This window comes from Neovison vison, chromosome 11, assembly GCF_020171115.1.
Source record: "Neovison vison isolate M4711 chromosome 11, ASM_NN_V1, whole genome shotgun sequence".
Classification (NCBI taxonomy): domain Eukaryota; kingdom Metazoa; phylum Chordata; class Mammalia; order Carnivora; family Mustelidae; genus Neogale; species Neogale vison.
Window position 1 is genome coordinate 168,551,812 of NC_058101.1, and position 20,834 is coordinate 168,572,645.

Below are 20,834 nucleotides of genomic sequence, written 5' to 3' on the forward strand. Positions count from 1 at the left end.
GTGGGGCTCGATACCAGGACCCTGAGATCATGACCTGAGCTGAAGGCAGCGGCTTAACCCACTGAGCCACCCAGGTGCCCCTCTGAATAATTGTTTTATATATTTAGTTGTTGCATTGTGGTGCAAAAAAACTTTAAGGTTATTATTAACTTTTCTTTATAAATTGTGATTTAGATTGCATGTATGTGTATGTCACAAAGGTGAATTAACATTAAGTGACAAAGAGAATAAATTTGACAATATAGAGAAGTTATTTTAGAAAGGCAACTACTTTTAATTCACCACGCTGAATCACTCCATTTTAGGGTGAATAATTATTCTGAAGAAATGTAAATGTTATAGAATTTTTTAAGGTTTCTGTTTTTATCCTCTGCTTATTAATATTTTAATCCTTTGATTTATTTTCTTCATCTTTTTAACTTCAAGGCTCTGATATAGTTTACTTTTATATCCATGAAATATGCAAAATTATATGTAATTATAAATTTATACTCCCAAATCATTTTAGAAAACTGGGACATAAATTCCTCAGGAGGAATTTTCAGAAAATTAAAGCATTAAAGAATCATAATTTAATATTAGCCAAAAGATGAGAGGTCTAAACATATGCATAATATTCAGAAATGTGCTGATTCATTTTTTCTTAGCTTGTTAAGAGGTTTCATGGCTTATGTTTCTATGTTAAGTAAAATCTTGAAAATAATCATCCACTTCTTTATCTCTCTAGTTCCTTCTTATTTCCATAAGAATAGTTATATGAGAATCTGACTGTGTTTACTAATTCAAGGTGAAATACAAAGTGATTAAATAATTATTGAAATAAAGGATGGATTATGACATGAATATCATTTGTTTGTAAGTGTTGGAATTAACAAAGTTAATTTTATTTTTACTACAAGAGCATTAGAAATGAGCCTACCTTTTACTATTAGCAAGGCATCTATTACACTTGTAACTAAATCGAATAGTGAGTTAACATTGTGATAGGTTTAGTGAATATAGTATTCCCTATGCATAGTATTGAGTTTCTAATTATAAAGTAATGTGAGCTAATTAGGGAAGCAGACATTATAGAAAATATACCAAATATAAAGATTTCTCAGAACCTATGGATCATCTTAATAAATATTTCTGTATATTTTCCCAATATTTGCATTTCTGTGCATGTGTACGTGTATGTCCCTGTGTATATATAGAACTTTGTGTCTTCTTTTTAGGCATTATATTATAAGCATCATATCCTGTCTTTAAACACTGTTTGAAAATATAATTATATTAGAAGAGTGAAAATATATCATACCATTCTGATTAATACATGTCATTATCCATTTGCCCAAATCTATGGAGTATACAACACCGAGTGAACTCTTATGCAAACTTTGGGTTTTAGTTGATTATGTTGTGTTGATAGAGGTTCATCAATTGTAACAAATGTACCACCCTGGTGAGGATGTTTATAATGGAGAGGCTGAGCATGTAAGAAGGCAAGGGTATATGAGAAGTCTCTCTACATTCTATTCAATTTTTCTGTGAACCTTAAAATCCTCTAAAAAAATAGACTTAAAATAATAATAAATTAAACAAGTCACATAGTTTATATTTTAATACATAAATTTTTATAATTGTATTTATTTTTTTGATTAATATATTTATTTTTTCCAATTTATTTATTTTCAGAAAAACAGTATTCATTATTTTTTCACCACACCCAGTGCTCCATGCAATCCGTGCCCTCTATAATAACCACCGCCTGGTACCCCAACCTCCCACACCCCCCGCCACTTCAAACCCCTCAGATTGTTTTTCAGAGTCCGTAGTCTCTCGTGGTTCACCTCCCCTTCCAATTTACCCCAACTCCCTTCTCCTCTCTAACACCTTTATTTTATCTCTATAGATATTTAAATTATTTCTTGGTATTCTGTCGATATCTTTTATAATCATGTACTTCAAGAAATAATATTTTTCAATGACAAATTTATAAAAGTGGAATAAATGAACCCAAAATGAGTTAGGTATATAGATAATTTTGATCACATCACAGAAACATGCTGCAAACATGCAACATGATTTAGAAAATAATATGATTAGCTACCTCTTAAAAAAGAAGGTTCATGGGGTGCCTGGGTAGCTCAGTGGGTTAAGTCTCTACCTTCGGCTCAGGTCATGATTTCAGTGTCCTGGGATGAAGCCCACATTGGGCTCTCACAGGGAACCTGCTTCTCCCTCTCTCTCTGCCTGCTTCTCTGCCTAATTGTGATATTTCTCTCTGTGTGTCAAATAAATAAATAAAATCTTTTAAAAAAATGAAGGTTCAGAAATATGTGGGCTTAGGGTATAATATCATGAAGATTTCTCTACTCCTCTTCTGTGTTATTTGACATCTGGCTGCCCACCATGCTGTTTTTTTTTTTTTTTTTCCTAGCCTGATTTCTCTCATGATTTTAAAAAGACCACTAGCAACAAATAAGGTAATGTGCTTTCTGGTTCATGTCCAAGAGAAGACAGATCCCAAATCATTTGGACTAGGTCGTATTTTCATTCCTGAACCAGTAACACTTACCAGAAGGAAGGCCTAGAGGTTGTTGATGACCACAACTACATTAAAGGGAGAGAGCATTAAAATCAGGCAGAGATATCTGCCTGAGTTCTTTTTCTTAAGGCTGTCACATTACCATTACCCTCTCTCTATTACTCAGATATGAATTTATTTGCTACTTACTAAGATAACTCTTTCTACAACTTCTTCTCTAGGTGTCTTACCACAACTAACATTTCATGGTGTATTGATTTTCATAATGCTTTGCTATTTAAATTCACGTTATTTATTACTGTATATATATGTATATATTCTATTTTCTTCACTAGGGTAAAGCACTCTGTATATATACCCCCTACAAGAATCCAAAGAGTTTAAGGTATTTTTGCCTTGGTAATTGGCGAATTTCCTGCTTCTGACACACTGAAGAAGTTCAAAAGATATTTTCAGAGAGAAAGAAATTTTGAAAAGGAGAGGAAAGCAAAAAGAAGTATAAGATGGGAGAGAGGTGGGGAGAGATGGAGGAATAGAGGGAAGAAGGAAAAAAGGAAGAAAAGAGATAGCAGAAAAGGTAAGGAAAGTTAAATGCATGCCTACATTTGAGGAATATATCAAGACAATTCTACTTCTCTGGTTTTTCTGTAATTGGCTATATTAGTATCTCTAATGGTTATAGTAATGTTTAATTTTATGTGTTAACTTGACTGGGCTAGAGAATACCAAGATAGCTTATAAAAAATATCTCTCAGTGTGTTTTTGAGGGTGTTTGTGGAAGAGATTAGCATTTGAATCAGTAGACTGAGTTAAGAAGATCACCTTCACCAGTGTTGAGGGTAGAGGGAGACTTATTCCATTTAATGAAGACCAAAAGAAAACAAAAAGCCAGAGGAAGAGTAAATCCTCTCCTACTGAGCTGAGGTATCCATCTTCTTTTGTCCTGAAACATTGGAGCTTCTGATTCTTGGGCCTAAAATTCACTTAACTGAATTTTACTAACTGTTTTCCTGTTTCTCCAGCTTGCAAATTGGATATCATGACTTATCTCACCCTCCATAATTGGATGAGGCAAATATCACAATAAGTCTCTTTTATATATATCACCATTGGTTCTGTTTCTCTGGTTCTGTTTATCTTGAGTATTACAGTTATCTGTTGCTGTATAACAAGTTATTCCAATAACAAGTTATTGTCTGTAGGCAACAAACACATTTATCATCTCAAAAGATTTCTGAAGCTCAGGAATCTGGGGTCAGCTTAACTTGCTGTTTTTGGCTAGATCTCTCTTCAGGTTGGAGTCAAATTGTTCGTTGAGATTGTGGTTATTAATTAATTAATTAATTTAAAGATTTTACTTATTTACTTGAGAGAGAGAAAGAGCAAGAGAGAACATGAGCAGTGGGGAGAAGCAGAGGGGGAGGGAGAAGCAGACTGAGCAGGAAGCCCAACATGGGACTCGATCTCAGAACCCTGGGATTTTGACCTGAGCTGAAGGCAGATGCATAACTGAGCCACCCAGGCATCCCGAAATCATAGTTATTTAAAGGCTTGCTTGTAGCATAGGGAACTGCTTCTAAGCTCACTCAAATGGCTGGTGATTAAAGACCTCAGTTTCTTACTATGTGAAGTTATCGTAGAACAGCTCATAATATGACAAATGGATTCCTCCCAGATGTGTAATCCAAGAAAGAAAAACAGCAATTTACCAAGACAGAAAACAAAATGACTTTTATAACTTAATTCAGAAGGTATGTAATATCACATCTATTACATTCTATTATTGACAAAGACAAACCATAGGATGATGTGATAGAGGAATACAGAAGGAATACACAGAAATACACAAGATGAGTATACAGAAGTGATGATCATTGAGAATTATCATGAAAATTAATACCACAATTCACTCTCTGCCTCCAAATTATCCTTCTCAATCAATACTTCAAAGTCTCACAAGAGAGTAATCCTATTATAACATCAAATCAGTGCCCAGAATCTTGTCATCAAACCAGATCAAGGGTCTGATGTGGCTTTTTTGATGTAGTTTTCTAAGTATAGTTCTGTAGGTAAAGTTCCTCTCAATTTGTAAATCTAGGAAATAAGGAGACAATGTGCCACCACCCCACACACACACACATCACAAACATATCAGTAAAATAGGCTTAGGATTTTCACTAGAAATATTCCTATTAAAAAGGGAAGGAAATGGTAAGCACACAGGAATCACTTATCCATAACAGATTTGAAATCTAGCTAAGAAAATGTTGGATAATTGTTAATGAGAACTCAGTTCTTCCGCTCAGGAGTTATTCTCCATGGCTCTTAGTTCAAATTTTGGAAGCATGCTTCCTTTCTGTGGAGGCCGAGAAAAATTAAGGCCACCCCACCTCAGGTTTAGCCTTAGCATAAGTACAGCCATCTTAGCTCTGGCAGCCATTTCAGACCCCTGTGCCCAAGGGCTGAACTTACCCTTCACTTTACTTTAGTTCTAAGGACACCCACACTGCTTTAGTAACAGGAACCCATAAATACCCCTGCCTTAACTAAGCTCGGGGTCCAAGCCCCTACTCCTCTGTGTCAGGTATACTTGGGCCCAAGCTTAAGCTTGTTAAATAAACCCTCATGTGAGTGCATCGGTGTTTGCTCCTTGGTGGTCTCTCGGATGTGAAAACTTGGGCATAACACTTTCTTCATCAAAAAATAGCACATGTGTGGAGGTAAGTAGTTTTCTGACCTGCTAGTAGAGGCATGCAACAGCCACTTTTCCATTTGTGCCTTTCTATTTTTGCCTTTTAGACCACTAATGGTGTTTCTGCTGATATAATTCTTTTAAAACCTTCTCAGTTTTTCTGGGACTCTTACTGGTATTCACTCTACTTGACAAACCCACATTCACAAATCTACTTTTGCCTTCTCCTGAGATAGATGAGGGCTAGTATAGCACCCTTAAGCATCTTGGAAGAGCTATTTTTCAATTGAGAAAACCATAAAGCATATCCTTAAAAGGGTGTTTTCCATTTCAATGCTGTAAGGCACCATCTTTGATCATTCTGAGATTTCAAGAAAGGATTCAATGAAAGATTCTTATCTTATCTTTAGACCACAGTTTTCAAAGAGTGTCTTGAATTTAATCTTTGCTTCAAAACAATTTATTTTCAGCATCATTTGCCATTTGTAGAGCTTGAGAATTTTTAGAGGCATTGAGTCCTGTCTCCTTTTGCTCAACACTCTGTCCCTCAATTTACCTGTCTCATCTCACACTTTTCTAGAAGCAGTGTAAATAATCTAGCCAGTTCCTTCCACACTGCTTAGAAAACCACTTAGGGGCACTTGGGTGGCTCAGTTGCTTAAGTGTCTTCCTTGGGCTAAGGTCCTGATCCCAGGATCCTGGGACTGAGCACGATGTTGCCTTTCCCACTCTTGAGGGCGTCTGCTTCTGCCCCTCCCCCACTTGTGTGTTCTCTCTTTCTCTCAAATAAATAAAAGAAAGAAAGAAAGCCCCTTATTCAGGTTACCCTCTCAATAAGGCATATTTTATACCTTATTCACTCCTGGAAGCAAGAGGATATCTAAATTTTCTGTTACTATTTAAAAATGATACCCTTGGGGCACCTGGGTGGCTTAGTTGGTTAAGCAAGTGCCTTCAGCTCAGGTCATGATCCCGGAGTCCTGGGATCGAGTCCCACATTGGGCTCCCTGCTCGGCGGAGAGTCTGCTTCTCCCTCTGACCTCTCCCCTCTCATGCTCTTTCATTCTCTCTCTCTCAAATAAATAAATAATTAAAAAAAATAAAAATAAATAAAAAAAATAAAAATGATACCCTTATTCCAATTTTTAAGATGATTTTCTTTATTTTCTGGAAAGCCCATACTGGCCACTACGAGGCTTCTAGTAATAACTAAGAGGCTTCAAAGACTATGAGGCTTCTAGTAATAACTTTTTCAAGGTACTTTAGGCTTCAACTTACTCTGTTCTTTCATGGCTGCCCAGTTGCAAAAAGACACCTATATTTTAGTTTCAATTATGGTGATACTCCACTCTTGGTACCAAACTTTGAATCAGTTACCTAAATTTTTAAATTAAAACATTACTACAAAATTTCATGGCGTAATCAAAAATATTTATCACTTTAAAGTTTAAATGGGTTAAAAATTTGAGCACACCTGACACAAGGCTTTCAGGCAGTAGCAATCAGAATTTCAGTTGAGACTAGTTCCATGTGAGAGGTTGACCATGTAAGCATACTTATAAACTCATTCACACAACTGTTTGCTGGCCTTGGTCACTTCCCATAGGGACCTCCCGACATAATGACAGAATGACTTATGAAATGGGACCAGGATTGTCCTAGGGTGAATGATTTCAAAAGAAAATGAGAGCACTTAGGATAGGAGTCACATTTTTTTGAAATAAATTAATTTCAGAAGTTACATCCAGGGTGCTTGAGTGGCTCAGTTGGTTAAGCATCTGTTTTTGGCTCAGGTCATGATCCCAGGGTCCTGGGATAAAAGCCCACATGGGGCTCCTTGCTCAGTGGGGAGTTTGCTTCTCCCTCTGCCCCCCTCACCCAACTTCTGCACTCTCTCTCTCTCTCTCTCTCTCAAATGAATAAACAAAATCTTTCAAAAAAGTTACATTCAATCCCTTCTGTTATATGATATTCAAAAAAGTTGGTCAATAAGCCAAGCTTTTACTGAGTGGAAGGTATTATATCTGGGTATAAAAAACAGGAAGTAGTATCCTTGGGTGCCATCTTAGTGGTTGCTTACCACAGAATGTATCCAGCTAAGCCATGGTCCAGGAGGAAGTACAAACAAGATATTCATCCCAATAAGAGTTTTATAGAACAACAAGGATAAGAACAAGCAACTAGTTATTTGGGATGGGGGAATTTTCCTCTTCTTCTATATATAAGCTAAAAAAATGCTTCTTTGTTTTAAACTTCTGTTGTGATAGTGTCTTTATTTGTGTGAGACATGTAAGTGACCTAGGAATAACTCCTGAAGTTAGCCATGGAAGCAATGTAAAATATCCAGGGAAGTCAAATACAGAGATGGTCTTTGCAATTTTCAGTTGTTTTATTGTCTAAGAATGCAATTTCTATTGTAATTATCATTTATTTAATATCAATAATGTGAGTTTCTACTGTATAGTCACGAAACACTTCTACAATTTATATTATTATATTTTACTCTCTAGGATTTAAGACAAAATATAAAAAGTACACCTCTGACTTTTTGTATTCCATTAAACTTACTCTTTGTTCACAGCATGACCTGTGTCATTCTATCTCTTTTTTATGTCGCTTCCTCAGCATGGAATTCTCTCCACATATTTCCACATTGTATCATGTTGCCTACAAACTTTTATATAGGTAACCCTACAAATCTAACTTCCGTTCATCCTTTAATCTTTATTTTAAACATGATTTCCCCTGGATCATAATCTGTGGAAACATTACTAAAGAGTTCTCTAAAAAGGCATCCATAGAGATAACTGAAAAGGCTTCAAATTGTTTTTTTCTCAAATGAGCTTACAAATGCATACTAGTTAACTTTAGAATCTACTACAACCCTGAAGAACTTGATTGCTTTTTGTTTGGTTATAATATTTCTTTTACCACTCTGGTTGTTCATTTATTTCCTCAACTTACAGAAAGCAATCATTCTTTGTCTTTTATTTGCCAATATTAGAAATATGGGAACATCATGTTGTTTGCTTTTTATCCCAGTCTTCTTTGAATGCTGTTGTTTGTACAAATTGTAGGCAAACAAGAAAGAATTCACTGTTAATTTTCATTCAAATAAGCTAATATCCAAATATTTGCTTATTCTGAAATTGGCAAAAAAAAAAAAACTGTCAATTAAATTCAATGGAATTTCAAGAAAGCAATGAAGAAAAGAACTGTAATTTCTCATTGGATGTAAGTCCAGACTTAAAAGGAGTATTTACTAAAGAAATCACTAAACTCATCTGACCAAGATAATCACACACAGTAAGGATACACTGAAATTATATACACATATTAAAATGGTTTGTCCAGTAAGGTCTGAGAATTTAAATATAGTGACCAGGTAGAAACGTTTTCCTTTTATAAATGAATCTGTATGGGAAGACTTTCTTAAAGTCCTAGTTGTAACAGAAACTCCTTCTCATCATGAAAACTATTAGTAAACCTATATAAAGAATAAAATGTAAGAATGCCATGTTTCCCAAGAAACTGATAAACATTTGAATAATTATGAACATGAATGAACTGCTGTGAATAAATGAAGTTGGATTTCACCCATTCATTCATATTCACTATTAGAAAAATGACAAGTAGCTACTTATATATCCAATGTGATCATAATCTGATAATTTACTATAATTAATAGATACAAAAATAATCCTTTACCCAACATCAAAAAATATGTAAAACAAATGTTGAACTAATTATATATACTGACCATAATAGAATGCATTTTTTAAAGATTTATTTATTTATTTATTTGACAGATAGAGATCACAAGTAGGCAGACAGGCAGACAGAGGGAGAGAAAGAGGAGAAAGCAGGCTCTCCGCTGAGCAGAGAGCTTGATGTGGGGCTCGATTCCAGGACCCTGGGATCATGACCTGAGTGGAAGGCAGAAGCGTTAGTCCACTGAGCCACCCAGGCGCCCCTGACCATAATAGAATTCATTTACATCTGAGTCAAAGTGGGCAAGGAATGAAGAATTCAGTTATAGTAATGTGGGAGAGAAAGAATTTAATAATCCCCAAAGTTTCATATTGTCTGACTTCTAAGAATGGGCTGGAGGAAGGAGATAGGGAAGGGTTGGAGTTTCTGAAAATGCTGAAAACTATCTACAAATAGGCTAAAAATACAATTTTTAGCTGCTTAATATACTCATATACTATATGATTGTGAACATCTTCAGTTAATGGTCATATGCAACTCATCAATGAATTGGAATTTATTAGAATAAAGATAGTTTTCTGTATTATTTTCAAGAGTGCATGTATTTTTTTTCCTCATAGTTGTATCTAAGAATACCTCAAATAAAACCCATATCACTCTTGAGTCCTGAGAAGCACATTAAAATAAGTCAATACATTATGAATAAATATCAGAATTATTTTAAAGTTATTTATAGCTTCTAATACAATGAATTGTCCCATGCTTGTCAAGACCTGATAATTATTAAGGAAATTAAATATGATATAGGAAGAGTAATGAAAATGGCAGGATAACTACTGAGATGAAGTAAGCAGTATCAGATTTCAGTTGACAGCCCATCACATATCTTCTTGGAAGAATACCATAAATCAATGGTTCATACAACGATATCAATTAAAATCAGAGACTTTGTTGGAAAAACACTCCCTGAAGCCTTGTAGGCCCTGTCAGAATACAGAGAAACCCAGACAGGTAGTGCTTCAAATATTTATAAGATAACAAAACTATGAAAAATGAAATCACACTTGGAATGTAGCAAATTTCCCTGATTTCAAGTTAATTTTGCCATTATCTGTGTATATATTTTAACTTTAGTGCAAATGTCTCTTCTTATAGGAAAATTTGAAATGATGTTTCAAGAGAATTTTGAAATATTTAATACTTGTTTGAAAAAAAGACTGCCATATTCTTCTCCTTCCATATCCATTCCCTATGCTGTTTACTTGTCATAATTAGTCTGTTGTTTGAAAATTCCTACCATTTGTATTGTATATGTATGATTATTGAATATGTATAATTATTTTATGGCTATAATATATAAATATTATATGTATGTATAGTTCATACATTATCAGGTATAAAAGGTATAAAGCTAACTTTCAAAATGTATGTTGATTCTCTTTTTTCCTGAATGAATTAAGACAAAATAGCTCAACTCCTTCACTAGTATATTTTAGGTTAAACACTCTGCAACATCTTGAAGGCGGCAAAATCAGATATATGGGGGCATCTGGGTGGCTCAGTCAGTTCAGCGTCTGCCTTCTGCTCAGGTCATGATCTCAGGGTCGTGGGATCGAGCCCCACATCTGGCTCCCTGCTCCATGGGGAGCCTGCTTCTCCCTCTGCCTCTGCCTCTGCACTTGCCTCGTGCTCGCTCGCATGCTCTCTCTAGGTCTCATATAAATTAACAAAATATCGGAAAAAATCAGATATATGACTATCTTTCCCCACACTTAAACTTTACAGTGATAACTGATATATCAGGATCGAGAAAAAAATGATATAACTGAAGTATTAGATGTTCTTTCTACTATAGCAGTGAACACATATGACCCAGGGACAATTATAGTTTTCATCACCCAATAAATAAGACAACAAACTAATGCCTCTATAATATTCCATAAATTTAGAAACTGCTGATCTTGCTAACAATCTGCTGATGATATTATTGAGGAAGTATCTTCAAAGTAAACAAAAGAAAGTGAAGGGAGGTCTTCAATTAGCATGATGTGGAATGAAATCTTCGAGGTAGGAAAATATAAAATTAAATGGAAGCTATTCTCATATTTGCTTAGATTATGCAAAGCTCTCTATGCTACACATGAGTGTCCTAATTATGATGGGGTAATAGAATCTTAATGGGTTAGGGGACATTTTTTGGATGGACCATGAGGTATGCTATATGTTAACTAAGTTTTCATTATCAGTTTTTTTTTTATATTCACCAGGAATACTTTCCTTAAACATACTCTTGGCTTGTGAAAATATATATTTCCAGTTAGTTGTCAATTTTGTGGCTCACTAGAATGGGAGCTTTTTCCAACCACAGTGGCATCAAGGCAAATTAACACGAACCAAGTGCACAAACAGAATGAATGAGCATAGATCTATATGTTTGTTCTACCTCCATTACAAACAATAAGAAAGAAAAGATAATTAAATATTTCAATTTTTCCGATATCTCAAGAATTCTTGGCTCATAAAAAAGATAATCTAATATAAAATGTTTATTTTTTGGTTGATATCTTAGGAATTCTAGGCTGGTAGAAATATGCAATTTTAGATAAAAAAATACAAATTATTTTGCCTAACTAAAAAGTGATCATGTAGTCTTCTTACATAGGGAGAAAGCCATTAATCAAATTGAAGTCATGTGCAGAGAAAAAAAATTAATTTTAACATAATTTAAAATTGAGAAACATTAAAGACTAATAAGGGCATAAAAATGAGTTTACATTATATGCATGAAATTAATTCCATTTCAATTTATTCCAAGTAATGAATGTATAAAAATGTTGAAGCCAAAAAAGAAATGGTTAAATTTTCTCCAATACTGAGATGAACTTGAACTTATTTCCAGTTTAAGATAATATTTTGTCGGGGACCACCTACGGCCGGGAAAATCCCCACCATTACACGATGGCGCTTGGCTCACTGCCAGCAAAATAAGCTGCAAGTGAACACAGAACGTTCTGGTGAAGCTCGCCTAAAGGAGGACATAGTCATTGGCTGTTTCAAATTTAATCAGCATAGTAACAGGACTCTCGGCTCTCCCCATTGTTTGGCCCCTTATTGGTCACCCTGCTCGCTGATTGGTCATGTAAATGTATATAAGTGTGTAGACTTGCGGAAATAAAGAGAGAGAAGATACAGATGAAACGGGCTTTTTTGTCGTTCTTGCGGGTCGAGGGCGACAATATTTTAAAGAAATTATTAACTTTTCAGTGCCACGGCAGACACTATTTATAACTTCATCCAAGAGCCTCCCTGGCCCCCATTTCTAAGCTTGTGGGAACTCAGTGTTGTTCAGGTGTCAGGCACAAATGAGTTCAGCGAAGGTGAGATATTCCCCAGTCTTAAGGAAGAAATCATAATTAGTCTAAGACAGTCATTGTAATATCACACATTTTGGAAAAGGTTGTTCATCTTCCAATTCTACCTATTCTGATATAACAGAAAGTCTGCTGGAGAATAAAGGTCACTCAAGATTCATCTCTTCAAAATATCACATAAAGAAAAACTGAATGCACATTATCTCTACTACCTCTTAGACTCTTATTTCTTATTTCTTCTGTTCCAATAACATTCTAGCTGCTTTCCCAGTATCTTTCTTATTCCAATCAAATTCATCGTCTTTGCAGTTGACTGAACAAGATATTAAAAATGCAAATCTGATCATGTCTATTACCTGCTAGAATTCACTTAGTCACTCTCCAATTATCTACAAGACTCAATCTTCACCTTTTGAAAGGTAATCCTCTAATACCCCATTTTCTTTTTCCCAGGATGGTTAAAAACACCCATTTTCTTCTATAAATACCAATATATGTGACTTCTCAGGAGAATGAGTCTCTTGACTACTGTGATAATTTATTTATTTCTTTATACTCAGTACACAGGTCAGCACATATAACATGCAGGAAACATTATTAATACTTGCAGAATTGTGGAATTAATGAGGTGGCTGTAATTATTTAAAGGGAGATACTAAATCCATTGTGAAGGTTTAAATAAATCTCCAATCAACAAGAAAAACAGATTTTGTGATGCATCATTTGTCACAACATGTCACAACAGTATCATCCATGTCTATTGTACATTCCTTTAAAATCATTTCACACTCAATTCTCAAGGCAATTTGAGTATTATCTACCCTGTCGTGAAACTCTGACGGGAGATCTTGAGCTTCAGAAATTTTAAGTCCCTTAAGGGGCATGAGAATCAGAAAGGAAATGGTTATCTTTCATCATACTCTTCTACGCTTTCTTTGCTAACATAAATGTCTCATAAATATTAGCTTCTTAAGATATTTTTGATCAATTTTTGTTGAATCTTTGAAATATTTGTACTGTTTCATTTTATCATGTGCATCCTGACCTGAAATATATCCTAAACACCAAAGAAATGCCATCATCCATACTACTTTTTCTCCTATCTCAAGGGAAAAACAAAAAAACAAAAACTATTTTCACATTCTCCATAGATTCACAGACTTCACTTAAAAAAGTAGCAAAATATTAAAACACAGTGGGTCACTGTTTTAAGAAAATAAGGTAAAAGGAAACGAAGTAATTATCCATCTTCAGAAAAATCACTTACTAACTGTATCACTATATTCATCTTTTAGTATCATCTTTTTAGTATCAGGTTATTCATTCTTCATGTACTTCCACTGTTTTCCAGGATTGTCTTATTGTTTCTAAGCAAAATTTAATGATATTTTACTTTAGTCTAAATATAAGTACAAATTTCAGTGAGTTTTTACAAAATAAACACACCAATGAAACCACCACTATGATAAAATATTTGAATGTTGGCAGCCCTCAAGAAGTTCCTTTCTGCTTCTGGTGAGTTATTACTATACATAAAAGTAAACATTTTCCTGACCTTTATCACCATGGATCAACTCACATATTTTTGAACTATAAATAAATGGAATCCTACATTATGTCATACTTCATCTGATTTCAACAACTTAACATTACCTTGTAAGCTTTATACAGATCATAAAAGGCTGTAACACTTTTTTTCTCATTTCTGCTTGATATTCATTGCCTAACAATAGCACAATTTGTTTATTGATTTCACTTTGAATGTTCATTTCAGTTGTATCTAGACTGAGGTTGATATGGATAATCCAATTATAAACGTTCTAGAACATGTGCAGACACACGTTTTAGTTTAAGATTGGACTTATTGGGTCACAGGGAATTTATAAATCTAGTATAATAGGAAAAGATAAAGAATTTCCTAAAATAGTTTGTGTCAATTTTAATCTCCAAAGTATATAAATGTGCCATTTATTCTGCATTTTTCCAATATTGGCAAATTTTCCTTTAAAAACTGTTCCCATTCCTTTTAAGATTAAAATACAGTGTGGTTTGGGGCACCTGGGTGGCTCAGTGGGTTAAAGCCTCTGCCTTTGGCTCTGGTCATGATCTCAGGGTTTTGGAATCGAGCCCCTCATCGGGCTCTCTGCTCAGCAGGGAGTCTCCTTCCTCCTGTCTCTCTCTGCCTGACTCTCTGCCTACTTGTGATCTCTGTCTGTCAAATAAATATATAAAATCTTAAAAAAATACAATGTGGTTTTAATTTGCATTTCCCTGGTAACATATGTGGTTGAAAAAAATGTCACATATTCATTTGGAATTTTAATTTTATCTTTTCAAATATAAAGTGCCTGTTCATCCTTTTGCCAATTTTTATTGGATTTGCTTTCTTTTTAATATTGACATGGTCTCTTATGTTTCCTGTATTTGAATCATTTGTCAGATGTATGTTTTAGAAATTGTTTTTGTGACTCTTTGACTTGCATTTTCACACTTTAGGGTGAATGTGATTAGAAAAAAAAAAGTCTTATGTTATGTATATTCCAATGTATCAATCTTTTTCTTTATACTCAATACTGTTTTGTCCTGTGTAGGAAATCTTTGCCTTCTCAAGAACACTAAGATATGCGCCTATGTTATATTATCAGGGTTTTTTTTTCTTTCCAATTTATATGTACTACCTATTTAATATATGTGTATGTACTCATGCAAAGTAGAACAGAGGCATACAATATGGTAGCCAGAGTTACTATGTTTATTTACATTAAAAGTAATTAAAGTTAAAAATTCAATTTTTCTGTTTCATTATTGTCATATAATCAAGTGCTTAACAACCATATGTGGTTAATGGCTACCATATCAAAGAGATATAGAATGTTTCCATCATGAGAATTTTTTTGACTGTGTTTGTAAAGAGTCACTATTCCTGCCTCATACATAGTTTAGTTGACCCAACACAATTTATTAAAAACAGTATTCTTCCCAAATTCATTTATGATAAATATTTGTCATAAAACAATTGTCAATATTTGTGTAAGCTTATTCTTGGGATCCTTATTGTTTTCCACTAAATTATTGTCTATTCTAAAACCACATTCTGTTTATTATGTAACTTATATTAAATAGTTCTGTCAGTACTAAATTTCCAAATGTGTTGGTTTTCAAGATATTCTGGATATTCTTAGCTCACTGCATTTCCCCCAAAACTACAAATGATATTTGCCTCTCTCTACAATCACCCACAGACAAACAGTTGGATTTTGCTTGGGATTGCCGTTAATCTAAAGATCAATTTGAGAATAATTAACATTTTACATTATTTGATTTCTCCAACACATGAACCCATTTTATTTATTTAGAATTTTAAAATCTCTCAGTAGTACTCTGTAGTTGTCTTTGTAAGATATCTGTCATTACATTTTCAGATATTTGATGCTTGTATATTACTTAAAATGGTACATCACCAAAGACACTGTTTATTGCTTATCTATAAAAATATGACTAATTTTGAAAATATTGACATTGTATTCTGCCAACTTAAGGACTTATATTAATTCTAAAAATGCATAATTTAAAATATTGTCTTATTAACAAATGTTATCAGCAAGTAATAATGTTTTTACTTGATTTTTATTTGACATTTTAATTAATTAATTCATTAACTTCATTTATTTTATTTACTTCATTTGCATGAATTGGACTTCTAGTTCAGTGTTGAATTAAAGTGTCAATAGTGAAGATGTTTTGCGGCACCTGGGTGGCTCAGCTGGTCATGATCCCAGGTCCTGGGATCCAGGCTCACGACTTAGCAGGGACTCTGCTTCTTCCCCCTCCTGCCCCTCCCTCTGCTCCTGTTTCTATCTCTCTTTCAAATAAATAAAATCTTATTTTTTAAAAGATGTTATTTATTTATTTGGAAGAGAGAAAGAGAGAGTGCACTAGCAGGGGGAGAGGCAAAGGAAGAGGGAGAAGCATACTCCCGGCTGAGCAAGGAGCCAGAGGAGGGGCTCGGTCCCAGGACTGGGATCAAGTCGTGAGGCAAAGGCAAATGCTTAATGGTCTGAGCCACCCAGGTGCCCCAAATAAATAAAATCTTTAAAAAAAGAGAGAGAGAATTTGTTTTTCTTACCCCTGATATTGAAAAAGAGTTCACTGTTTTTACCATTACACTTTGTTAACAAACACTGCAACTACTCTGTCCTTATCCTACAATCTTTACCTCAGCATTGTGGTCCACTAGAATTCCAACAGCCACTATCTGTATAATTAATAGGGAGGGTTTTTCTATTAAGAGTCTCTAAACCTAACTATTTGGTAGGCTTCCAAATTCCAAGAAATTAACACCTCAAGGAAGAAGCCCTTAACTACTTATTGAATCACAGTGGTATATAACTACTTCTTTTCCCTGAGGCATGTGTTTTGAAGCATTTCCCAGAGTTTCCCCATTGAATTAAGCTCCAAACACCTATGTAGCAGCCAGTTCAAAAATCTCTTTATGGAGTTCCTTCCCTGTATTGATTTCCCTCATTTTCACTGGTGTTCCCTACAACACCTAAATAAACTACTTCCCATTTACTCTTGGAGGCTTGCCTCTGCTTTTGCTTCTGAAGCAATGCAAACCAGGGTAAGTGTGATTTTTTCTTCTACTTTTTAACAGATTAAGAAATTTCCTTTCTATTCTTACTTGTTAAAGATTTTTTTCATTAATGTTAAACTTCAATGTTTTCTCCTTTTTTCCCTATCAATTTAGTAAATTATATTGATTAATTTTCACATAACCAGGTAAATTTTTATTTCTGGAACATCAGGCATTATTTACTCAATAAACCACATATTTGGCTTGCTAATATTTTCTTAGGGACTTTTGCATCTGTTTTTTTTTTTTTGCATCTGTTTTTAAAAGAGATACATATATAACTCTTCCTTCATGGAATGTTTCCTTTTTCCTTCTTGTCAAAGAAAAATCCCACCAAATGGAATAAAAAAGCAAGTAAGACATTGTTCAAGGCAACTGCCATAGGGGACACTGGGATCAACTCCATGAAATAAAAGCAGAAGAGTTTCTAAGCACTGGGTGAATTAGTGGAAAAGTACTGGAAGACATTAGAGAGCCTGGTCAATGTGATTAGTCTATCTTGTCTGTTAAATTGGTATTGAAGTTCCTACAGAACCCAGAAGATATGGGCATTACCTTTCTTGATGATTTCATTTTAAAAGGATGTCTCCCAGGTCCTTTGTAAAGACATTCCTATTCTATAAACTGACAATAGTCTGGGAGAAGATTTGTATTTTCTAAATAAAGCAACAGAGAAGGGACTGGCAATTGCATGTTTTCTGAAGAAAATTTTCTATGGAGAGAGCCTTCAAAAATAAACCTATTTCATGTTTAGTCAAGATGAAGGGACAACAGAAACTTTATGTTTAAAATCTTCTCAGATTGTTACCCTATGCATCTCTTTTTTTGGCTGGTTCTAATGTGTATCTTTTTGCTATAATAAAACTATAATAACTTGCATATCTTATGCCTCAGATCTGTAAGTCACTCTAGTCAGTTATCAAAATGGAAGGTCATTTTGGTTCTGTCATATTTTCAAATGGAATCAGAAGTTATGAACAGATGAGATAATCTGGAGCATAGTTGCCTTACTTAACTATGAATTTAGCTAGTTCTAAGTACTCATTAATCAAGTATTTTCATTCCACCCACCTTTATTAATATATTCATTTTTATTCTTTTCTTTTTGTGATTAACTAGACTTTACATGACTGACTAATTAGCGTATTCTTTTACTTCAGGTCTGTTAGTGATGAGTACTTCATTCCTGCTTCACATCTGAATGTATCTTCAGAATGTAGAAATATAATTTGAACTTATTTTCTTAGAGTATATGAAACATTCATATATCAATTGTCATCTGGATTACATTTCTTTTTCTTTTGAGAAATCAGATAAGTTGTAATTACTGCTTATTTGATTGTAGTATGTTTTTATTTCTGGCTTCATTTAAATGTTCCTCTTGTCTTTCATTTTCATGTTTCATATAATATGCCTCAATACTGTTATGTACTAAAACTTAGTATGTGACTGATGTCAGCCTTCCATGACCATCTCAAGTCATCTCAAGGAGATTCCAGAAACAGGAAGAATCAGAGTATAATTAAGCAGAGGCATACAAGTAATATTTTTAAACAATCAGATACTATAGAAATATAATGTATTAAGAGGACATAGGGTCTTTCTTGAGTCTATGTGTAAATCAGAAAATCTTAATTTTTACAACTCTAACAAATCATACCTTGTGATATGTGGGTATTTGTAGAACTGTTTTCAAGTATTTATATTCCTTTTCCCCTTTTGTATACATAACCCCCTATAGCTAACAAGTTTTGTAGCTAACAAGTAATTTGAAATACTATCTCTCAGGCTATAGGATTTATTAACTCACTCTGATCCTGGTTTCCTTTCAGTCAACACTGTTGCTGGTTTTTTTTTTTTTTTTAGATTTTATTTATTTATTTGACAAATAGAGATCTCAAGTAGGCAGAGAGGCAGGTGGGGGGGGCTGGGGGGAAGCAGGCTCCCTGATAAGCAGAGAGCCTGATATGGGGCTTGATCCCAGGACCCTGAGATCATGACCTGAGCCAAAGGCAGAGGCTTTAAACCACTGAGCCACCCAGGTGCCCCGAGTCAACAGTGTTTTTACTGTAATTTTATTGCTCAAATTTGTAGTTCTTTTTTGGATATGTTGATTGATATTTTTGTCTACTTTGAAATACTTTCATCTATAACATCAAATATTGTTGACTGCCTAATTTTTCTATTGTTCTTCCCATTTGGGGACCCCAAATACATACATATTTTTTATCAAATTCCCATATATATCCTTTACATTCTTTTTGATATTTCTTTTTTCTTTTTCCTCCTAATCTATTTTTCAATTCATTGGTTTTCTCTATAAAAGATAAAATATACAGCCAGTTAAGGAGATAATTTTATTCAGATCATGAGATAAGGAGAATATATTAATGAGGACCATCTTGATGAATGAAGTGAGGAACTAGAGATTTCTAGTTTACAAGGAAGTCATCAGTGAGTCTTATAAGCATCATCAGGAAGAATAGTGGCAGACCTTACGTGAGCCAATGAAAAAACTGAGGTTGGATCTTGGAGTATGTGAAAACACAGTGGTTCTTTTTGGCTAACCTTTCTTCCAAACACAAAAGTGCAATGGATTTCTCAACTTTCACTGGTTATTGAGAGCACTGGATTTCCATAAACTTCAACATGGCTCTAGCTATGCTTAATAGACTTGATAAAATCATATATTAAATTGTTGATTTTACTCATTTTCTTTCCTAGTTTGTAACCGTCCCTCAGACAACATACTGCTGAAAACATAACGCGTGAAGAATTCTACTAGTTACCAAGCATGCTTGGATATAGCCCTAAGAAAAACATGTATTGGCAATAGGCCTCTGGGGGAGAGAAGGATATACGTCTTTGAAGGGTAAAGCCGAACAGCTGGGAATGCCTGGCTCACTCAGGGCGGAACTCTGCCTGCTTCATTTTCCATGATCTCTTCCCCCAGACAGTATCAGCAGTTAGTGAGACAATCCTTTCATTGGGGCTTGCTCACTATAGGTCATGGACTATGTAACCAGACATATTTGGCCTTTCTTAAGTATTTACAAAACTCATGGTCAATGTTAATCTACTCCAACTTCTTTGTTGGTTGTTACTCACTTTCTAATAAATATAAAACTGAGGAGTTGTTCAGGGTGACGGTCTTTTCTACTGTCGTCCCCTGCTCCCATTCTCTTACAGCTGACTTGTTTGTGCCTCATTCTTCTCCCATGCACTGTCAGAAGGTGGCAGAGTCTTAGTGTATGTATTTGGTTTTTAAGTAGATTCCACTTCCCTAATGAAATATGGCATTTTGTCATTTGTTTTCTTGAATATTTTTTCTTGAACATTTTAAACACAGTAATTTCAAAGTGTCTGTATAATATTAAAAGGGAGCAAAATTTATCCCCCCAAAATATACCTCTATGGCATTTTGATTATTTTATGTTGGTTATTTTTAAGAAAGGGCAGATAACAACTGAAGCTTTGAAAACTGAGCAGAAATTAGCCTTTTATAAGATGGATTTATATTTATAAAGAAATCTCCATTCGTAAGAGTATCTGTCAACTCTCTATACCAACGAAGAAGGATGACTCAGTCCCCATGGAGTATTTTCAATAGAGAAGACATTGACTTAAATCAGTTTAACAACCTTACCCTATTTACTGTGCATTTTCTGGTAATGTCCCATAACTGATTCCTCACCCCCCAATATCTTCTTTTGCCTTTAGCTGACAATGTTATTTAAGGTGATGGCCATTTTGGAGAGTTACTCAGTTTTCCTGGGTTTCTCCCAGGTATGCAGGAGATATACAAATTATACAAATTAAAATTTTGCTTTTTTCCTGTTAATCAGTCTTATATCAATGTAATTATTAGACAAGCCAAAGAACCTAGCAGGGAGGAAG